An 18,655-nucleotide genomic window follows, 5' to 3' on the forward strand; every position below is an offset into this window, starting at 1 on the left:
TGTGCATATTTAGACAGGAAAATAAAGTCCTACAATTCCAAGCATGCTCCAGCCTACATGGGAGCAGGAATGTAGATGTGACAGGAACAGTATTTGGGGCTGCTTTATACATTATATTGTTTCCTATATGGGGTAATCTCAGTAAAAGGGACCTCCTCCCAAACGTTTCTTCAAGAGATATAATGTCTATTTTGCCACCAGTACATGGATTAGAAGGCCAAAGTGTGTGCAGCACTTTCCCTGTATCATATTTCTCTGATGGCACCTCTTTCCCCTTTTACTTGTTTCTGTGTGACGTTATCTCTTTCACCCACTTTCCTACTCTTGCCGCCTAGAAGTTGGATAGACCTGCTGTGAATTAAGTGTGCATAGGATTGCAGCAGCCATCACACAGATTCAGGGTAGAACTTGGTAGGTAGCTCCGTCTGAACACAGTACGACTCACTGAGTAGTGCATAAGATTGCACTCTGCAAGTTTGTACACCTCCTGCTTGTGGGCTACTCCGCTGTTTTTTTCTTCCTAAAGTTCTCCATAAATGGCAAGGTGGCCTCTGTACTCCCATATCACATGACTAGAAAACAGCCATCATGTTCTGAGCTGCCTGGAATCTTAAGGAAGGCCAACAAACAAAAGAGGATACATTCTCCTCTGCCTCAGATAATTGCACAGATCACAGCAGGAGCTCTGTTCTTTAACAAACTTGGCATTATGCGGAAGCCATCCTTGAATGCCAAGATTCTGCATTTTGCCATTATTATTTATTGTATTTCCATGCTGCCTTTCTGAAGCTAACCAAGGCAGTTCACAAAGATGTCAGCAAATAAAAAAATAAAAAAACTTAGCAAAACATTAAAAACAACTTAAAAATTATACTTGTTTTTGTGGAATGTTTTGCTTTCACAGAATCCTGTCAGATGATAGATAGCTGCCTTTAGTTGACATTTGCTTAGAAAGGCATGATACAAGTTTGGGTCAAAATAAATAAAATAAATGTGAAGCACTTGAACCTAGTAGCCAGAATTACCTGGGGGTAATGGCTAGACAAGATCTCCGCTCCTACCACTACCTCCACTGCACTGTTTCCACATTGGCCATTTTTACATTGTCTCATTGCTTAAAGGCAAAAACAAACAATTCCTACAGCCAGAGGCCAGAATCAAAAGAACCGCTCAGCTAGTTCTTCATACTCAAGGCACCTTTGAGCTTGGTTTTTTTTCAAAGTGCAGCACTCTATGCCACATAGCAAACCACTTCTGAAACCAAGGGGACTTTTTAAAAGAGCTTGGGATATGGCATGGGTGGGAGTCAAAAGGAGTCTGCTGTTCAAAGATGATGATGATGATCATAATTATAAACCTGAAGCATGGCTTAGGGTGCTTCAAGACTGAGGGCTCCTAGCACTACCAATCAAAAGGCATTGTGCAGCTATTCTGTCATTTCTTCCTCAACAGACTTTTTTCCAGTAAGAAAAAAAGTCAGAAGCAGTGGAAAAACACAGGAAAGTTGCAAAGTGCCATCTAGATGCACACACACACACCAGTAAAATTCTGTGAATGCAGCAGTACAAGTGCACAATAAAAGCTTCCTTTGGAAGCACCTCTGGATCCCAGCCAATTATGTATATAAAGCTTTTATTGTGCAATCGTCCTGCCCCATTCCTGGAATTTTACAGGGGTCGCTCAGAAACACCTTCCATTTGTAACCTCCTGTGTATTCCCACCACTTCTGTCTTTTTCCATTCAGGAGGGAAAGACGGAATGGCTCCACAATATATTTTCATTGGTAGCAGTAGGAGCCCTTTGTACTGGAAGCACTCACTGAAACAGATTATTCTGCAGCTGACTCAAAACTTTGCAGTAAAACAACATGTTTTGCAATTGTATGCGCCATTTTCGTACAAACGTATTAAAAAAACAAACGAAGCTGTCTGGACTCCCGGTAAATGAGGCAGGGCAATTGCACAATATATAAAAGCCTCGTCTGGAAGCACCTGAATTCCTCCTTCTGGCAATTATAATACGTTTTCCTCCAATTCATTTTTGGAGGACAAGCTGAAAATATGTCCCAACCTATCAAAGGCTAAAAGGTGGCGATTCAAGCTGTCCTCTGGACTGCGGAAGGGTCAGAGATCCCAGGAATCCGTTTCCAACGCCAGGAAACTCAGCGCTGGTTTACGTGAAGAGCGTGCCTTTGAGCACGTGCAGAGTGCCTTCCCCTCACCAGTCATTCACCACAAAAAACTCCTCGCCTCTGGAACAAGGGGTAACGGCTCCAGGTCACGCTTTTTGACCCCATTCGCTTAAAAAGTCCCGGCTCGGACATGTGGACCCGCTCAGAGTCCCTTGCGCGTACTACTTCCCAGAAATGGACACCAGTGGCGGGAAGGGGGCGCTCGGAGCACAGCAGGCCGAGGGAGGGCGGTGACTCGGGGCGGGGCGGAGCTGAGCTCTGGGCCGCGGCTGCTCTCGGGGGCCGAGGCGAGCGAGAGTGGGATTCGCTGGGGCTGGAGCGGCCGAAGAGACCGCGCAACAGGTAAGGGCGCGGAGAACAGAGCAAGGGAAAGGGCCCGACGCGGAGGCTCCTTTCCCGGGCCGTTGCCAGGTTTCCCAGACCCCGGCTTCAACTTCGTCCCCGTCCAAGAGACTCCCGCGCCCCCGGTTCTCGCGTGGAAAGTCCTCTGATGAGGCCCCAGCACTCGCCCCACGTCTTCTGCTGGGTCCTGTGGAGTGGCGTTGCTCCTGCCACCCAACTATCCCATCTGCTGGGGGGGAGATGCCGCCGTAATATTCCGGCTTCCCCATCCATCGCGCTGGGTTGGCTTATATAGGGAGTACACTTTGACCCAGCTTTCTACGTGGTTCGTCCCTAGACGCGCTCATTCTCGGGCATCATCTTTGGCCACCGTTCCCTGGTTCCAGTGCCCTACCTGGTAAATGGGCTCGTCTTCCAGATCCTCGATATCCCCCACCCCCTTGGCCGCCTCCCGCCCCCGGCTCTCTTTCTTGGCTTCATCGGCTGGAAATGGACCCCTCCAACGATAGTTCTGTGGGTGGAGGAGTTCTTCTAGGGATGGAGGGTAGCAGGCAGCCCTGAAGAGGTTTAGTACACGTGTCCACGTTTCCTTCATGCCTTACGTATGGACCTACCTTCGGCTATCAACGGGTTCCTGCCTCTTTCACCCAAGTGCCGACCCATAACTGATATTCATCATCCCTCCAAATGCAGCATCAGAGTTGAAGAGGTTGTCGTCTACATATCTTTCCTAGAGCGGGACCCTCTAAGAAGTAGAAACCCAATGTTCTTGTTAGTGGATTGTGTATGCTGAGAACTAATCAAATGTTAGAAGGAAGGAAGGATTTGTTTGTTAACTGGATATATAGTAACGTTAACCTGTTGTATCATGTAACTGCTTTGTTAGTCCAAGATAAGTGCTTTATATGAATACGGTCAAAGGGTACCATGTTTTAAGTATATTTATATATGCGTAGATTTCTTTTTGTCTTTAAAAAACTGAGCTGAAATGGCAAGGAGAAAGGATATTTACAGCTGAAATTCTATACACACTTACCTAGGAGTAAGCCTTATGAAATCTAGTGAGATTTATTTTTGAGTAGGTAAGTATAGGAATACACTATAATGAGTGATTGCTATTTCCAAAGCTCTTGTCTGATTTGAACTTGCTCTTTTGAATACTTCTTTGTTTTTAATTTATTGTCCAATGCGAACCTTTGAATTTCAGTAAATAAAATAATTTTGTTCTTGCCTGAGACAGCGGTGCACCCTCATTTGGATTCTTGTTCTTCAAAAACCTCTTCAACATAGATCAAAAGTAACACTGTTGGCCATAAGAAACATGGCAAAATCTATTAGTGAAATACCTTTAATGGGCCAACCGAAAAAAAGCACCCCAAAATGTGCAAGCTTTCTACAGATCTCTTCATCAGGCAAACTGTTATAGAAAGCAAGTTTAGGAGGCGGGAGAGAGGAAGAAAAAGTACTGCCTTAACGCTAAAGTCATGGTGTCTGCATGATTACAATCTTGAGATTGGTACAGCTTTGTATTTGACAGTCCAGTTCTTGTGCTTTCCTGTCCTCCATTATTTAATATTGAGAAAATGATGGAGTTCAGATTTCAACTCATGTTTTCCAGGTTGCAGTCCAACTCTCATGATTTGTGTGTTGTCCAAATGTCTGGCACATTTCACGAGCTTTAAAATGATTACAAACATCACCATCCTAACTACATCTTAGAGATGGTGTGGGAGGGTATGACTTAATTATTTTATTTATTTAATACATGTGAACCGCCCAGACAGCTTAGGGGATATAAAAATGAAATAAATAAATAAATAAATACATTTCTTTACTGAGTTATCCAGTTAACTGGTTCGCACATAATGAGACGCCACTGTGAGTGAATTTCCCTGTGGGGTTTCTGTTCACAGCAGCAGCCATCATTTTGAATATTCGAGCTGTGTGTGTGACAGAGAGCTGTAGCTTGTTGTTACATGTGAATCCGGTGAGGGTGGTTGGTTGATGAGCCACCTGCAACCCTAAAATAGCCCATGGGTTCTGGGTGGCTTGTCAACCACCCCAACAACCGACCCTTGCCAGGTTCTTACATAATGACAAGTTATGGTGCACTCCTGCCACAGCTCGAATATTCAAGATGGCCGCCACCGCCACAACAAGAAGCCTCATGGGGAAATTTGCCGACAGTGGCTTCTCTTTACATGTGAACGAGGCCTCTTTTTAAATTTTGTTTTAACTGTTTTATTCTGTTTTTATTTTCATTTTACCTTGTACACCGCTCCAAAATTTTTCAATGGGGAGCGGTATATAAATATTCTAAATAAATAAATAAATAAATCTGCCTGTACTGGAAACTACTTCACACATTGCCAAATTCCTGCATGGAAATTGTTTGGTTTGCTTGTGTGGATTGTAATGTGTAGTCATGTGTAAATTACTGATTGTACACAACAGTGTGTTTACGCAGGCCTAGCTTCAGCACCTGACATATTGGGGCATTTGTAAGGGCCAACATATACCATAGGGGTTGATGTCTTGCCTGGCCTCACTTCCTCCACCTTCCACTGAAAGGGTGTTTCAGTAGCTATTTCATTCTAGTATGTCATTTCATTATGAGGGAGTGAGCAGTAGTTAAGAACATAACATAAGAACATGAGAAGAGCCATGCTGGATTAGACCAAAGGTCCATCTACTCCAGCATTTTGTTCCCACAGTGGCAAACCAGCTGTTGATCAGGAACCCACAAGCAGAGCACAAGTGCAACAGCACCCTCCCACCCATGATCCCCAGCAACTGGTGTACATAGGCTTACTGTCTCTGATACTGGAGGTAGCACATAGTCATCAGGATTAGTAGCCATTGATAGCCTTCTTTGCCATGAATGTGTCTAACCCCCTTTTAAAGCCATCCAAATTGGTGGCCATCACTCTGTCTTGTGTTAGTGAGTTCCATAGTTGAACTATGTACTGTGTTAAGTGCTTCTGTTTATCTGTCCTGAATCTCCCACCAATCAGCTTCATGGGACCATCCCAGGAGAGTAGGAGAAAAATGCCTCCCTATCCCTATTTTCCACACCATGCATAATTTTGTACAACTTTATCTTGTCTCCCCCTTACTCTCCATTTTTCCAAGCTAAACAGTCCCACCTGTTGTAACCTTCCTTGTAGGGGAGTTGCTCCAGACCCTTGATAGTTTTAGTTGCCCTTTTCTAGCTCTACCATAACTTTTTTTAGGTGTGGTGACCAGAACTAGTTCCTAGGCCCTGGCAGTTGTTTATTCAGTGACTCAATATTATTGCTTGTCAGGACTAATAGTAGCATATATGATATTGTAAGAATGTTGGGTTTCTCCAACATAGATTTTGGGAGTAGGGAGTATGCAGTGGGCTGGAAGAAATGTTCATTAGGGCTGAAAAGTGAGGTAGGTCTCAGCACATGGCTTTGCTGAGCATGCTCCTGAGAGAACAAGTTTCCTCTCGTCTCTGAAAGCTTGTGACATTTGAATGGTGTCACTTGCGCCCACGTTGAAGTACTTGTCTCTGTGTTTGCGTGCAGCTTTAGCTGGGGTTGGCCTTACTTGGCTCAAGCTGTTTAATAAGAGCTTGAGGGCATTTGTGCCATATGGACCTACTGTCAAGAGCAGCTGTTAAGTCTACAGGGGTCGGTCACACCAATGCTGAGAACAGCAATGCAGCATTTTCCTATGTCTTGGCTTTGATATGCCCGAAAATGAGCACTAGTCTTTTGGCACAAAAGTTACATTACTTATTCATGTTCTTACAACAATCATAGAATCAATGATCCCCTTGTGTTTTTTCAGCAGGGCCTGTTTTAGAGGTGTGTCCAGACGAGTCAATTTTTGTATGATTTTATATTTGAAAATATCACAAAGGGTGTGTACAATCCACATTTCATCATGTGACCCATCTCAAGGACAGAATGGGCACTGAAGCCTATTCTGTCCTGAGTTTGACATTTCCTTTCTCTTCCTATAATCAGTTTGTTTCCTGTGGTTTTCCTTGTTGATGTCACCTGGGAACACCCTGGAATCACTGAGACGTGGCTTTCAAAAGACGTGTGCATGCAGATGGAATGTGAAGGTATAATTTGTTCCTAGGGTCATCTGATGGCTCTAGGCAGGCTCAGAGAACCTAGTGTCAATTCCCAATACATGTAAAGGGATGCTTCTCCATAATGTCTATGCTGTAAGCCATTGCATTTATGGTGCCTTGATCTAAACACAGCTAGGTATGTCTAAGGGGCTGTTTATTTCTTTAAAGCATTTTTAGCCTGCTTCCTAGTGCAAAAAGCACCTGGATCCGTCTACATACAGTCAATTAAAAAGACTGTCCCTGACTGCACGTTTACAGACTATGTAGATGTGACACAAAAAGAAAAAAAGGAATGGAGAGAGAAGAAGAAAAAAGAAGCAAGCAGTCGTTTCAACAGGACTAATGAAATGGCTCCACTTCCCATCCCTTATCTCCCTGTTTCAGCCTGCTAGAATGGCTGCTGCTGGGTATTTTTTCATGTGACCCTGGGCCATGTGGCTAGCTACTCATGATTTGTCTGAGCTGACATTTCATGTCATTGCTTATGGGAAAGCGGCTATCTCTGAACCCTCTGCCATGGGTACAAAGGACAATTCAGCATGCCACTGTCATTCTGCTTTAGGATGGCTTGCATTAGCAATTTGTGCCTGTGATGACGTGCTTAGCTTCACCATTGGCATGTCAAAGTCTGGGCTTATGAGCAGTGCCTGCCCAGATAGAAAATAAGGGGCAGGCTTTGTACCCAAGACTTGTGGGAATCTCCTCTCCGTGCATTAAGGAATTGAGCCAAAAAGTATGCATGCCATTTACTAGCCAGACATTGGGCCTGTTCAGACAACACGCTGAGCCATCGTTAGGCTGCTAATCCTTTTGCAGAAAATGGTTAGTGTGTGTGTTTAAACCATGGTTGTGTAGCCACCATGGTTCAGAATGGTTTATACGGCACGCAAAGTCATGGTTCACATGGCATGCTAAGACATAATCTTAGCTCAAAATGCTTAACCACCGTGGCTTAGCATGTTGTCTGAACAGGGTCATTCTGTTGCTTGCTCAGAAGCGGCCATAGAAAGAATGAGGCTCAGAGAGAGTCCAACCCTTAAAGCTCAGTTCAGTGCTTCATCCTGTAGGATATTCTTCCTGAGCATGGGAGTGTTAGAAGGATAACGTGAAGTGGCCAAATGAAGTAGAGTTAGAAGATGCACGAACTGACTCATGTTGGGTGCCCCTTTTTAATATGCTGCTTAGGGTGGATGGTGCCTTTTGGATGTTTTTCTCTGCAAACAAATAGGAATGGGACAGAATTTACCTGCACTCTTTTTTCTTTATCGCTTTAACGTGCTGTTGAAGATATTCAGGACCCACAGCTCCCTATAATGTTGTAAGTTTCAATTGTTGGTGCATCTGAGAAGCTAGGTCCAGTCGCATAAAGCTTGGTATCCAAGGAATGAGGAACACGTAACTGTGTCTCTGAAACTCTAGCTTTCACTGTTTTGTCACTTGAGCAATGCAAGATGTCAGGCCTCACTTAGCAATGCAAGTTTGTTTATTTATTTGATTTTTATATCCCCCTTTTCCACCCCCACCCCCAAAATGAGGCTCAAAGTGGCTAAAAATGACCAAGAGCAAAACAAAAGCTTAATTAAGACAATTATGAAACTGAGTAAATGAAAAACACAACAATAAAAGGAATAGAGAGCTCCCAACCAATTAAAAAAAACAACTCTTCAGCAACAGACCTGCCTGAATGAAAACTTCTTTGCCTACTGGCAGGAGAGGGAGCCAACTTAATTGGTATTAATGTTAAGGCACAGAGCCTGTGTGGGAAATATTCTTGCAGTAGTAACTGTAAATGAGCACTCCTGGTGAAGTTCAAGTCTTCAGCTATGAAGCCCATGATCATGATTAATGTACTGAGGGGAAAACAGAGCTGTTGTTTCCCTGGGTGGGAAAACATTTCACCCCTACGTGAGACTCCGTCTCTGCTCAGGTCTGTGGACTAGGCATCTCCCTGTGCTGTTCCTCAGGCCTCTGTCTCTCTAGCCATCCTATCTAGGTCAGTGGGGTGGGCTCAGCCAAATGGCGAGTGTAGTCATTGTTCCTTCTTTGCAATTTGTTTGCAAATTTTCTAAACTGACTTTAAAAAAAAAAGGTGACTAGGCAAATTCAGGGAAGATAAACATAGGAGCCAGTACAGTAGTAAGAGCCAAGATGGATGGGGGGATGCAACCCTTCAATGATACGTTTCAAAACATCAGTCTGCTTGGCGTGAGAATAAATAGCAGGGCGGAGAGGTTCTAAACATTCTGTATGTGTTGAGCTGCATTTCCTCAAACATCAGGATCTGACCATTATTGAAGAAAAGGTATTACTATGATATGGCCCAGTGGCCTACTGGTCTTGCAGAAAGGTTAGGCCAGCCTTCTCCCACGTGGGTTCCTCCAGATCACCCTTACCTAACCTGTAGCCCTCCAGATGTGTTAGACTACAACTCCCAGAATCCTCCAGCTATGCTGGCCAGGGGATTCTGGGAGTTGTAGTCCAACACATCAGGAGGGTACCAGATTGGGGGAGGCTGCTCCAGATATTGGACTGAACCTCCTATCAGCCCCAGCCACCACGTCCAATTGTCAAGGGTGATGAGAGATGTAGTCCAAAACATCTAGAGGAATCCATATTAGAGGAGGCTGGGTTAAGTTATGTAAGGAGCAGCCTTATACTGACTTTGGCTCCTGATGCAGTGATTCCTGGCTGTTCTGTCCCTTTGTTTCAAATATGGGGGTAGCTGAGATCTTGAGAGCATTTGGGGTCACAGCCAGAGCACGTATGGCTAAAAGACCATTGAAGTTAGCTGACCATATTTAGTCCATTTGGCTTATGTTGTGCTGGTTGTTGTGGTAAGCAAATTTTTCTTGCCCATCACTGGGTAAGACCTTCGTTGACCTGTCATGCTGTGTTGACCTGTCATGCTGTTTCATTTGTTGATGAAGGGCAGATGTCTCCAAATGAGGGCCACCCAGAAGAAGAAAACTCTACAGCTTGCTGTGACACATTTGTGCGATAGTTTGTGCAGTAAATGGTCCATCTCTGGTTTAACTTGGAAGCCACAGTTTTGACAATGTCCAAGTTGGAGGTCTCCCTGGTAACCTCTTGTTGTTACTTGGATCAGTTTCTGTTTATTTTGTTCTCCAATGTTGACAGGATGCTTGGAAAACTGTGGGTGACAACTTGTGTGCTTCTGAATACCTAATTAAGTTCTGCAGTGATTTGCAGTGATGGTTCATTGAGGTAGGAGGAAATTCTGTGTCCTGTGAAGAGGGTGATCAAACTCTTCCTAAAAGTTCCACTTTAATCTCTCCAACTGCTGCCTACAAGTGATTGCAAATGCAGCTTCAGGTGTTCCTCGGGTGACCATATGGAAAGGAAGATAGGGCTCCTGTATCTGTATCAGTTGCATAGAAAAGGGAATTGCAGCAGGTGTCATTTGTATGCATGCAGCAGCTGGTGAAATTCCCTCTGCATCACAACAGTTAAAGCTGCAGGAGCCTTGCCCTCTTGACAGTTGCAGGAGCCCTGTCCTCCTTTCCATATGGTCACCGTAGGTGTTCCTGGATAATGCTTCAGCCCTGCATCTTTTCAATCCAGGTAGGATTTGGAACTGAGACTGCTTTAGTAGCCTTGGTAGATGATCTTCTGTGGGGAGGGACTCTACTACTGGTTCTTCTGGACCTTTTATCTGCTTTTGATATTTTGATGGACAAATGGTGTGCCTTTGTAGGAATCAGGAAATTAACCTTTTGTTGAATACATTCCCCTTTGTCAAATTGACCTTGAAGACTAATAATGACGGATTATATCCTGACACTCTGATTGATTGTAAGCCTGCAGGCAAGATCTATTATTAATTTTTGTACAGCACCTACCAGTTTTAAGTGCTTTATAAATCCTCATCATTATCTGGTAATTGTTGCCTAGGACTCTCACAAGTTCAATAACTCTCCGCTGCTGTTTTATGTTCATATGGAGTTTTCTGGAGAGCTCATTTGGAAATCTGAGAGTTTCCAAGTGGAACCTGCAACACAATGTTGCAGTGTGGTCTGCTTCAATTTAGGGTTTCAGCCAGCCGTGCTCTTTTCTTAAGTAGAGATCTGAAGGCTTGGGGGTGGGGGGGATCAGTTTTAAAAATAATAATCCTACTTTTTCTAGTTTTTTTTCCCAAGGACAAAAGGAATCTTTGAAAAAATGATGTGTGTGTGTGTGTGTGTGTGTGTGTGTGTGTTTTAAAAAATCCTCTCCCTTCACTGTTTTTTTCACAGCTTTTCCCCCCCTGGCCTTCTCACCTCTATTTCCAGGATACATAATTTCATTCCCACCCACCCCAGTTTTTCTCCCCTGCCAAACAGTCAATCCGTATTCTGTGCCCTCTCAGTATGCTCTGCCATCACTGAGCAGTTTTGATCTCCGCCTCCGTTAGTTTTTGTTTTGTTTTGTTACTTCTGCAAGCCTCCCCTGTATGTCTGTGGGGAAGGGATATTTTGGCTACATAAAGATCCACACTGAGAGAATGAGTTTGCTGTTAGTATATAGCAGTTTAATAGTTGTTTGCTATCAGTATGTATCACCAACCCTGACACCTGAAATCTTTTTACTGGAAATGCTAACAACCGCTTCACGATTTACATGAGGAATGTGTTTGCTGCAGAGTTACATCTTGAGTTTGCTGGGATAGGCATATAAATGTGAACAGGATATGGTTTGCATCTTCTGGGTATAAATGCAAATTTAGAAATAATCACAGCCCATGTGACCAGACAACCTGTGTGCTTTGCTCAGTCTTCTGTCCAGTTGTTATTGATAGTCAACTTCAAGGCTCATGCTGCTCTTCCTTCTGATTTTTTTGTTTTATCTTTAAACCTGATTTGGACTGGACAACACTTCAGACGGAAGACGCTTTCAAAATAGAGTACAGTCTTGTGGCAGCCTTTCAGGTAGAATGCACATGGCCACCCTATGTGGAGAGCATGCATCAGCAACTGATGATTGACTGCAGCTCCCTGGCATGGGCCAGTTGCGTGTTTGGAGAAAAGGATCTCCCTTTCACAGTTGATGCATTTACCACAATAAACCGTGAAGTAACACTGGTGTAATTATGGAAAATGTGACTGCCACGTAAAAGGGGAAGCAATTGTAACAGTTAAACCTGAATTTTTATTCAAGCATATGCAAACAGTAAGGGACACACACCATGTTTCCTTCTTCTGATTCATAGGGATGTAGATTGTGTAAGAATACGCAGTAGCCGGGAATAGAGTCAGGTACAGCAGTGGAACACTGGACCCAAGAACATAGGCATGGCCATGCTGGATTGGCCTTGGTTATACCTGGTTCTTCCCCACAGCCTTCCCTCCACCCCCAAGGTTGCCTGCTCAGGCTATGGGCTCAACTTTCCCATAAGGCAGAAACACTGTACTGGGTGCAGTTCCAGGCATGTGGCTGCAATTCTTCCAGTGCTTGGGACACACCGAGGCCTGGAGGCAGTGGAGTCTTGCTACATGGGGGCGTGCTAGGGAACTGGAGTCCTTTAGCCTCCTAGCAGTCCTTCATGCTCTGCTGCAGTGGAAGACTGGATCTGATTCCCTCTATCATCTCTGTTCAGTTGTGGATCTCCCTGAGGTATGAGGGGAGTGGTGTTGGCAAGCAGGCAAAGCTAGTGACTCATCCCTGACCCCAGGCCTGTGGGTGGGGAAGCGCTTTCCCTTGGATTGGTGTCTCCTGCTGCAGCAGGCAAGGCTGTTACACTTGGCGCAGATATGGCTGGCCAGGGGGAGGAGGCTGAAGGCACGAAATCTGGGAACGGTTTGCTGTTTGGGACAAGAGGGCTGGGTTCCCTAACGTTCCAGCCCAGATGGAGCTAGGAGATGGTTTCCTCCCTCCAGGCATTAGTTTAACATGAGGTTCGGCAAGCAGATGTTCCCAAGGAGACAACAATCCGCTGATGTTCTGTCATGGAACAAGCAATCCCTTTGGACTTGGTCCACCAAACGTGCGAGCAGCGGATGTTTCCATGAAGCCCACTGTAGCAAATACTCCTACATGAGGAAAAGAATCCCAGGTTCCAACCCTCTTATACAATCCCCCCGCCCCCCTCAAGCTATTAAAACTAGAGATGATTTGTGGCAACACTGGAAAAGTTGCTTTTGTGGTAGACATATATTCCTCATTATTTTCCACTCTGTATACATGGCTGTGAAAGCCAGCCTTCCCCAACTTGGCGCTCTCCAAATGTGTTGAACCACAAATCCCAGCATCCCCCAACAGGTAGTCTAACCCATCTGGAGGGCCCTAAGCTGGGAAAGGCCGTTGCCAGTAATGTAAACAGTTCTCTATATATTTTGATTTCCGCCTTTTAATGCGCTCTATCTCCATGGTGGTAGCAACGAGAGGAATGTTCTGGCATTATCACAGCACTCCTCCCCCTCCCCTTTCATGCCATTCTTTACTCATTAACACCCACACTTTTGATGCAGCTGAATGAACCCTCCCCACCCCCTCAGAGCAGGATTGCAACTGTGCTTCTTCCTTCACTCTGGGCCTGGCAAGGAAATGCCAAAGTCAAGGCCATGTCTTCTTTTCCTGGGTGCATTACAAATCTGGGCATATCTGAGGATGATGGTGTTTGGAAGGCAATAATGTCTATTTTGTATCAGACACTACTGCCTTCCCTGAATCTCTGAGAAAGCAACTTCATTCATGGCTCATTGAGAGCATGGAACTTGTCCCAGTTCCAAATATCCAGTGTCTTGAGCCCCAGTTGTCAACGCCCCTTCTTTTTTGACAGGAATGCTGTCCTGAGGAAGGCGGCATGATGACAACTGTCATCGGCAGCTCACATTAGCCACAGAGACTTTTCTTCATTGGAAACAGGTAGTTGCCTTATACTTAGCCAGACCATAGGCCCTTCTATCTCAGCGTTGTCTACATTCACTGGGGGTAGCTCTCCAGGGGTCTTCTCTGTTCCCTGCATCTCCTGGCTTGACTTTCTATCCCATTTTTAAGTGTTAGATGCTTCTAGGGACACAGTATTCTGGCCTTGTGATTGCACCTTGTGATATTGGGGTATTGCTTATGGCGGATTGCCTTCATTTCCGTTATACAGTTTATAATGAATCCTTCCGTCATTGGCTTATCAACATTGTAGCATGACAATGCAAAAGCTTTTGGCCAGGGGCGTGTTCTGGTTGGGCAAGATGGAACCATATGACTATCTTACACTGACCTTCCTCGGTCAGATTGGGCTGAGATTGTTGAGCATGAAACAGAGTTCTAAATTAAGAGAGTTGGGGAAGGAATGTCTCTTGTTCCTGCTGCACAGTAAGTGATTAAGGGTAGCCATACTGCTTCATGAAAGTGTCTTGTGTTGGTGGTGGTGATTTTTGGATGTTCGCGGACAAGGATAAGTGAAATGGGATAACTCACTGGCTTTCCACTGAACAGTTGAAATTGTTTTGAAAATCTTTGGGACTTCGATGCTTTTATGTCATAACATCCATTTTTTCCTTCTCTGTGGGGGTTGATATACTTCACGTTTCACTTTAGCCCTTTCCTTTCTCTTTGTCCAACTGTTTTATGTCCAAAGCACACTTGACCAGGTGGGATGCAGAAATGTCCTCCTCATTCTAATGGCCAAGCTGCTTTTACCTGTACCTGGTTAAGATGGTGAATGGATGAGCGGTGTCCTATTCTCTTCGCAACCCACTGGTTGCACTTCTGTTTCTTATACCCCTTTAACAAGTTCTGATGGTGCCCAGGTAGTCCCTCAAAAGGGTGTTGCCGCTTTGACACTTGCAGGCTGATGGACAGCTGGTGGAGCTCCATTGTGGCTCCCTTGCACAAAGGCTTAGAACTCGGTGAACTGACTGCGTTGTCCTTTGAGCTAGAAGCTTCTGTTATAGTCCAGTTCCTGCTGGCTGGATGCAAAGTGTTGGGTAAGGTATGCAGTTGCTTCTGGTGGGCATTGTGTCTGCTGAGTATAGGGATCAAATCCCTAGGGTGCCAGACCTATTATCCATCTGCTGCAAAGCCAGACCTAGCCCAGGCACGTAACAATGCTAGAGGCAGCAGGTAGATGCTGTGGGCAGGTAGGCGGGCAGATGGCAGCCCTTGCACTGTTCGGTGTGTGCGAAGAAGTAATGCCAGCGATGGATCAAGCAGGGCATCTCAGCAGCAGGGGCTTTGGCAGATGGGCTTTGCTGGAGGACCTTGTGGTTGTGAGACAGGTCTCAGTCATCATGGCTGCTCTAGGCCAGAAGTCTGGAGCAAAAATTGACCAGCTAGCTCAGATCAATATGTGACATTCTGCTCCCTTCACCTGTTGCCCCGTGGCTTTTTCTGCTCCCCAGGGTTGCCAAGCCACAGTACTGTGGCAGTGGGGAGAAGCCACACCTGGCAGAGCTTTCTGTTTTTGCAAGTCTTAAAGGTATAGGAACCCTCTCAAAGTCTGGCAGTGCTTTACCCCACTGGCTTATGGTCCCTGAGCCCCCAAATCCCCCTTGCCTATCCACGTCCTTCCTACCAGTAGCACATAGCACCCTCCCAATCCCTAGATCAGTCTTCCCCAACCCAGCACTCTCCAAATATGCTGGACTACAAATCCCATGGCTGGCTGTGGGATTATGGGAGCTGTAGTCAAACACATCTGGAGGGCACCAGGTTAGGGAAAGCTGCCCTGAGGTAACTTTTACTTCAGCCTTTTTCTTTCTTTCTTTTTAACATTCCTTCAATCAGTTATATGTCTCTACGACTTCATGTTTCCTTTACAGACTATTCTGTGTCTACTCTGCCTCACTTACTTTAACCATCCTGATTCTCAGTGAGCCTCTCTGCCTGCCCCACACTCTTGGTTTCCCTCTACCCTCCTGCCAGCTGCCCACTCATAGGGACTATGAATGCACCCCCCTCCAAATTCCCACAGGTCTCTTATTCCAATGCCAATTGTACTTCCTTTGGGCATCCTGCCCCTGGGCTCCTTTCCCCTTAGCTTGCCTACTTTCTGGGACTTCTAGTTGTCATTGTGTCCCTCTTTTCACTAGTCTTATGTGTTTTCCAGCCAAATTGCACTTTCACTTCACTCACAAATGTTGAACTGTTATTCAGAGCTTCATTCCCTTCCCATTTAGAATGTGTGTGAACATTCCATGACATCCCAATTGGTTCAGCTAATCACGACTAGCAGCCTTCACCACAATATGGCATAAGATCACAGCAAGGTTTGCACATTACAATGCAGATCTTCACTTTCCTGGTAGCGTATGGTTTTGTTTAGTCCTCTGGAACCCTTTTCTCTGCAAGAAGGTTTTCTATCGTGTACCTAGATGGTGGAAACAGATCTGTGGAGGTGCTGATTTGTTCTGTTTGGAAGGAGCCAGACTACATTGCCTCTGGGGCACTTGAAAGACCGATTTCATAGGTTTCAATGCTTCTATTTAATTTCCTGATCATTTTCACAAATCCCAACAGCCCTTCCTCTTTATTGAGGTGTTGTTGTTGCTTTTTTGCTGATGAAGTCATCGCTCACCTTAGCTTGATGGGGCGGAGGTGATGATTTGATGCACTTCAGAGAGGCCTAGGGAAGAACTAGACGAATGGCAACCTGTAGCATGTTTCTGGGTATGCCAACAGCATAAAAGCTGGGATTTGCCAGGACAGCATTTCTGAGAGATGCAAGCTTCACGCTGTTGCCATCAGGCCCCTCGTGCCTGATAATAAAGCAGTGCCATCAGCAAAATACATTGCTCTCTCCAACCCTCTCGCTCTCTATTGACTTTTACACACACACACTTTTATAAAACAGAATCCCAATTTTTTTTTCTCCCTAGAACTATGCAGCTAGTGTCCTGGGCTGGCAGGTAGACTATCTGTGCTCAGGCAAAGCAACATCTGTTTGCCACCCTGAGATCCTAGTGATATAGGGTAGGATACAAATGTTTTAATAAATAAAAATAAAATAAACATCTTTGGGGACATTTCCTGGGAGAAGGGAACAGCATATGGTTCCATTTGTTGTCTAACATGCATAGGATTGTGCTTTTAGTGTGCAAGCATGTGTTCTGTGTCTATTGATATCTAGTGTTAGTGGTAGCTGTGGGGATTATATGGGATTCAGGGGGATTCCCGTCTCTGACATACAGGGTCGTCTTCTTTTTTCATTTTAAGTGAAGAAAGTATAGCACCCAGGAGTAAAGTTTCCTCCTTCTGAAAGTACAGAAGTTTCCTCCTTCTGAAAGTACAGAGGTCCTGAAAGGACCTCTTTGGAAGGTCCTAAAGCATAAGGTTGCCATCTGACCTGAAAGAGCATCCTGGGCTGTGCCTGGGCTTTTAACAACAGTGTAATCTGTATAAATTTGCGGAGTGGAGGAGCTATTGACCAACACAGTGAAGCCTTTTCCTGCATTGGGATGAGCTTTATCACCCGCTAAGGGCTGCTGACCAAGCTTCATATAGTGTGTTGGTCTTTGGCAGCCAAGAGCCCAGTTCTGTGCGTCAGGGAAGTGCTTAGCTTCCGCTCCATTTTGCTGTCCCTTCCTGACAGGAATTCCTCCTACTGCTCTTCCTCAGTTCCCTTCACACTGCCTGCCCCGGTTCCAGGGTTTGGGGAAATGAGCCAGAATGGTTGCAGGCAGCAATGGAAGCCCCTTCCATTTTTTCCCTTAAACTACCTGGCTGTGGAGGCATTTGGAAAGTTCCCTGCAGGCCTGCCCAGACAGTACCGCCCAGGAGGTACACACTGAGGGGAGGGGCTGAGGTAGCGCTCTTGATTCCATCACTATGCACAGGCGTGGGCAACTTGTGGTCCTCCAAACATTTCGGCCTGCAAGGCCCATCAGCCCTAGGCAACATAGCCAATGGTGAGGCATGATGGGAACTCAAGCAAAAACTTCTGGAGGGCCACAAGTTCCCCCATCCTTGTCCTAGCACAATGTCTGATCTATTCAACATTCTATAGGTGAGAGTCACTCAGTTTCATGCTGTTTGTCTCAGTTGATGCTTAGGTCTTATCTGTACAACCATTTTTCTTTCTTTCTTTTTTTTAAAATAAAGTCTTGCGCTGTGGGGTTTTGGCATGATTCAGAAGACACCTTAAACCAGTGGTTCCCAAACTTTTTCTGGTAACCACCCCCTTGGTTCCACAAACTCATGCCCAGTGCCCCCTGTGCACAGCCCCTTTAAATGGGAAGCACTCGCTGCAGGCTTGACGAGGGAGGGAGGGAGGGAAAAGAGAGTGAACATCTCTGTTTTGCAGCCGGCGGGGCAGAGTGCACCAAGCAGGGTTTGTCTCTTCATTAGTATTTTGGTGCTTTTGAAACATTTCAATTCACCATTAAAAGGACTCTTCTTAAACGGTATTAGTTGGGTGACCATATGAAAAGGAGGACAGGGCTCCTGTATTTTTAACAGTAATGTAGAAAAGGGAATTTCAGCAGGTGTCAATTGAAGAGGGTGAAATTCCCTCTTCACCACAACAGTTAAAGCTGCAGAAGCCCTGCCCTCTTTTGTATCATAGCTAGTGTAGCTTTAACTTTGTGATGAAGAGGGAATTTCACTCTCTTCAATTGACACCTGCTGAAATTCCCTTTTCTACATTACTGTTAAAGATACAGGAGCCCTGTCCTCCTTTTCATATGGTCACCCTAGGTATTAGTACATATGTGGATTCTTCGCCTATGTGGCTTGGGACCAAACTACCTTCTCCCATAAAAACGTCGCTGGGTTTTAAGACTTTCTGGAGAGGTACTTCTCGGAAAAGACCACCTCGAGCGCCCCCCTGCCTCTTAATGCCCCCCTACGCAATCCCACCGCCCCCAAGGGGGCAGTACCGCCCACTTTGAGAACCACTGCCTTAAACTATGGCTTTAACCACAGCAGTTAAGCTAGAAAGCTGGGCTGTGCTCAGGAGACAACTTAAACCACAGCTTTAACCTTGGTGAACAAAGCAAAAAGCCTTATTCACTGTGGTTAAAGCCACGGTTTAAGGTATCTTCTGAACATGGCCTGGCTTTCTGGCTTACCCACCATGG

The 18,655-nt window shown here is 45.3% G+C and overlaps 1 protein-coding gene across 2 annotated transcripts in view; it reads left to right on the forward strand.

Moving 5' to 3' along the window:
- The first annotated feature begins 2,450 nt into the window (after positions 1 to 2,450).
- Positions 2,451 to 18,655, forward strand: part of DNMBP (dynamin binding protein) — a 49,478-nt gene continuing 33,273 nt past the window's right edge. For both annotated transcript variants that reach the window (XM_063132465.1, XM_063132466.1), the window contains exon 1: positions 2,451 to 2,533. The gene's annotated coding sequence lies outside the window, so the exon portion shown is untranslated. The remainder of the gene's footprint in view (positions 2,534 to 18,655) is intronic.

This window comes from Elgaria multicarinata, chromosome 8, assembly GCF_023053635.1.
Source record: "Elgaria multicarinata webbii isolate HBS135686 ecotype San Diego chromosome 8, rElgMul1.1.pri, whole genome shotgun sequence".
NCBI classification, from domain to species: domain Eukaryota; kingdom Metazoa; phylum Chordata; class Lepidosauria; order Squamata; family Anguidae; genus Elgaria; species Elgaria multicarinata.